A 4,720-nucleotide genomic window follows, 5' to 3' on the forward strand; every position below is an offset into this window, starting at 1 on the left:
AACATGCTTTGTGTCAGGAATGTCACTTGAGTTATATAATTTAAGGTTCAGAACCAGCCTTTGAAGTTTGTATTACTATTCTCATTTACAGTCAGGAAAACAGAGGGTCAGGCAGGTTAAGCAACTTGCCCGAGGCTACAGTTAGGAACTATGGAAAGAGTGATTTGTGTGAATCTGATTTCATGCTGTGTCCAGGACAATCCACCGACTCCAGAGAAAGAGAGCAAGACGGTGCTGCTCTTGGGCTCAGAAGGACTCAAGAGTAGAGAAGTTCAGGGATGCCTGGCTGGCTCAGTCGGTAGAGCGTGTGAGTCTTGATCCTGGGGTGGTGAGTTTGAACCCCACGTTGGGCCTGGAGCCTACGTTAAAAAAAAAGAAAGAAAAGAAAAAGAAAGACAAAGTAGAGGTTCAGCTCTCTTTTCCCTCAACACCTACCCTACCTGTGCCCTGAATGCTGCCCAGGCAGATGCTGCCCAGGCAAGGGTTAACCCCTCCTCCTTGGCTCCACACTGCATTCTTTTGTGCTGAGCTCTGGCTGGCAGCTTATGTCAGGACATCAGGACAAGAAAGCAGAAAGGACATGGCCAGGGCACCTGGCAATGAATAATCTGCTTGTCCTGGCCGGGCTGCCCCGAGGCTGTGTGGTGTGGGGTGGAGAGCGGGGATGGCCCCCAGCGCCAGCACCTGAGGGCAAGGGGCTGTGGGGGGGGGGGAGGTCAAGGAGGCAATGGGGGACTGAAAAGGGCAGGACCCTGGAACTACGCTGTGTCTAGAGCTTGCTTCATCTCCCAGGCAGTCACCACTTAAACAGAAACTTAAGCGGCTTTCCCCACGTCCCCCTGGCTGCAGCCAAACCCTGAATAGCCACAGCCTGGGCTTGGCTCTCCCCTCAGATTTATCCCAACCAGGTCCCAGCTCCAGAGAGCCCTCCAACCTGCTCCGGGGGACGAGAATCCAGTGGACGTGTCTTAGGGAACAACCCAGTGAGTCAGGGACTTAGGTGTTCTCATGCCTGGGATCACCCGGGGAGGACCAGACAGGAGAGGACAGAGAATGGTCTTCTGCGAGTTTCCCAAACGCCTTCAGCCTCACCCCACTGCTGCCTGGCTCTTCACCTGCCTGGTCTTGTGATTCCGGGGCCAAGCTCTCTCCTCCAGTGGGTGACACTCCGCTTCACCCAACAGGCTGGATCTGCCTGGAATCAAACCTCCCTCCCCACCTTCCTGCCAGGAAATTTTGCCCCACCTCCTTTCTGCCAAACCAGCTCCCTCACTTTCATCCAGACTCTGCTCCAGAAGAAATCCCCTGTGAGACTTCTCTCTAGGAAGCCTTCTTTGACTCATCAAAGGCCTGCTGATTGCCCTCAAGCACTCTTGTCCTGCTGGCCATCTTCACACACCTCCGCCTGTTGCTGGGGCCAGTCCTACCCCTTATGGAACTGATTTTAGGTCTGCTGAAAATCTCACACTAGATGGTGTGTGCGTGTGTGTGTGTGCACGAGCACGTTCTGTGTCCTCCAGGAGATCCAGAACTAACGGGCGGGTCTTCCCGGAATCACATATCTAATAAAAGAGCAACCTCCACATTCTTATAGCATCTAAAATGGGAATGGGCTGCCTTGAATGGTAGTGACCTCTCTGTCAGAAGAAGGTTTCAAAGAATGGCTTGTTGTTTATTAGTGACAAATGCTTTTGAGCATTAATTAGGTGTCTGGAACAGAGTAGGCATTCAATAAACATTTGTGGTTTTTTTTAAAGATTTTATTTATTTATTTTGCAGAGAGAGACACAGCGAGAGAGGGAACACAAGCAGGGGGAGTGGGAGAGGGAGAAGCAGGCTCCCCGCGGAGCACGGAGCCCGATGCGGAGCTCGATCCCAGGAAGCTGGGATCATGACCTGAGCCGAAGGCAGACCTTTAACAACTGAGCCACCCAGGCGCCCCTCCATAAACTTTTGTTAAACAACTCCGACATGACTCACTCCCTTCCTACAATATGTAAAAATTTGGGATTTTGTGCTGATGGGGCCAACCAGTTGGGTCCTGAAAGTTAGGCTGATCTTTAAAGCATCCTGATGGGGGAACCCTAACCCAGAGGGCAGTCTAGGTAAGCAAGAGAGGACCTCTGATCACCCCTGGAAGAGAGTAGTGCCTGTACCGAGCCCTGGTGCTGGCTGTCTTCTGGGAACCACAGTGGAGGTGCTTTGGGATCTGCAAAGTAGAATGACACCTTGTTGGCCACATTGTCGGATTCCTTGGAACTAGCTTTGTTTATATCAACGTGGTAACCGAAGCTTTCCCCCGAGTCCGAACGTTCCCGCCTTGCTTCAGCTGTGCTGCAGAGGGCTGAGGAAAGGTGAGATGTGTCTAGAACCTGGCATTCTGGGGGGGGCAGCGGCCATGGCTCGGCAAGGTTATAGTGAGAGATGCCCCAAGGAAAGGAGCGTCTGGGGATGTTGGACGTCTTCCCACTGACCACCTTGGCAGTTGTAGGTCTTCCTTTTGTTGAAAAAGCCAGAGGTTTCCTCACCGCCCCGTCCCCAGTGAGGGGATTTGGGTATCACAGAGCAAGTGGGATTTGGGCAGTCGTTTTATGACTCTGCTTACCATTTATTTGTTCTCTCTCTCTTTTTTTTTTTCCTTAAACACATATATCAAGCATCCACTGAATGCCAAGGGCTGAGGAAGCCAACGGAAAGATACCAGAGCTCAGTGAGTCGGTGTTCTGGGAGCTCCCAGGGCTGCTGTTCCCTCTGCCCCCTTCCACAGGCGCAGCCCAGAGGCTCTGCAGAGACACCCCCCACCCGCCGCCACGGGAATTCCTTACACGCCGCTTCTCAAGTGCAGCACACATTGCCGTCCTCCGCAGGATCTGCTGAAACATGGGTCGCTGGGCCCACCTCCAGAGTTTCTGATGGAGCAGGTCAGGGAGGGGCCTGAGAATATGCATTTCAAATAAGTTTCCAGGTGTTGGTGAACCACTGACACACATCATTGTAGACGTCTTACCTTTTTCGAATGCCTTCACGATGCCCACATTTCTTGGCAATAGCATCCTCTTGAGACCTCAGGCCCGAGATGATGCTCCTTACCTTGTACCAAGGAGAAAACGGGAGGACAGAGAGGTTCCAAGACACCACGGCACCGTCCTCTTTTCCTCCATATCCTCACGGTTCATCGGCATGCTGTTTGGGGGTTAGTCTCTTCAGGGGCTGCCTCTTTTATTCGAATGTGAATCTCAGGAGGGCGGAGGTCATGCCTGTCTGTCCACCGTTTCCTGGGTATCTAAGACGATGTCTGGCACATAGTAGATGCTCAATAAGTATTTGTGAAGTAAATGAATGTGTGATTACTGCGATTACAGGGCTGGCTAGTAGCGGAGTTGGGACCAGGTCTCAGATGCCTTGACTTTTAGAAGCACACTTTCCCATTTGGGGCCCTTTGCCTGTCCTCCAGAGCAGGACCCCAAAGTGCCCGTTGGGCCCGGGAGCCCAGAGTACGGAGAGCTGTCCCAGGGGGATCCAGTGGGGTCAGAGGTGTCTATTCCTCCCCTCGCCCCACCCTCGTCTGGTGCCGCCTGCAGTCCCTATTCAGGCCGAGAACCTGGCAGTGGGAGACCTGGCTCGGCATTTGTCTCCCGCGTCTCTGCACTTCAGTGTCCAAACCTGTGACGTGAAGGTAACAGCACCCTGCCTCGGAAGGTTGTTGTGGGAATTAAATGAGCTACGTGGCCACGAGCGCTTTGCTTACTGGGTGCCAGACGTTGTGCTGGTGATTTACATAACTGAACTCATTTCACCTCCACAGCAAGCCTGCTGTTACCCCCAAGTTACAGAGGAAGAAACTGAGGCACGGAGAGGTTAAGTGCTTGGCCGAAGTCACACACACACGCACACACAGCTTACTCCGGGGCAGAGCCAGTGAGGACTGACATCCAGACAGGCTAGTTCCAGGGTGTGTGCTTAGCTAGAGCGCGCATGCACGTGGAACCCGCTCGACGAAACGCTCGCTCCTGATTCCAGGCCGGCACTGCTACCGCGGCCCAGAGGCCCTCCCCTCGTTCAGTGCCGGGGACAGTCCCAGTCTCTCTCCCACCCTGTCCCACCTCACTGCCTTTTCTGCCGGCACCGGGGAAATCCCCAGGGAGAAGAATGGGGAATTCCTGGGATCAGGGAGAGACATTCCTAAGGGCTCCGGAAGCCTCTGCCTTCGGCTTGGTGTGCTTAATGAATGAGGGAGGCGCTCGCAGCTGGCCCGGCAGAGGACTCCCCCCAGGCAGAAGCAGGGATAGGAGACGAGCACATCTGGGGGACTCGTGCTGGGTGCCCTCAGGAGGGGTGGGGTGAAACGGTGGAGAGGGGATAGGTGACACCTCCCTCCCCCCTGCTATCAGCCCCTGGGAACCCACCCTGCCATGTCTCCAGACTGCCCCCTCAGACAGCTGCGGAGAATCTGAGGACAGGGCTTGGGCAGGGTGGGGTGGGTAGGATAGGAGGGAGACAAAGCCTTCCTTAACTTCCATCACTGAACATCTGGTTCCACCTAGTGGCCTCCGACGTTCCAACTGCCGGAGCCGAACCCGGGAAGCTCAGGACCAGCGGAGGGGGTGCTCTTTCAGCCAGTGGGTGTTTCCTGAGTCCCTACTCCGTGCCAGGCACACGCTGCAGTGCAGTGGGGCATATCCATAAGTATAAAGAAGAAGATGGCTAACATTTTTTTTTT

Source organism: Leptonychotes weddellii, chromosome 6 (genome assembly GCF_054177405.1).
Source record: "Leptonychotes weddellii isolate Sample4059 chromosome 6, ASM5417740v2, whole genome shotgun sequence".
Classification (NCBI taxonomy): domain Eukaryota; kingdom Metazoa; phylum Chordata; class Mammalia; order Carnivora; family Phocidae; genus Leptonychotes; species Leptonychotes weddellii.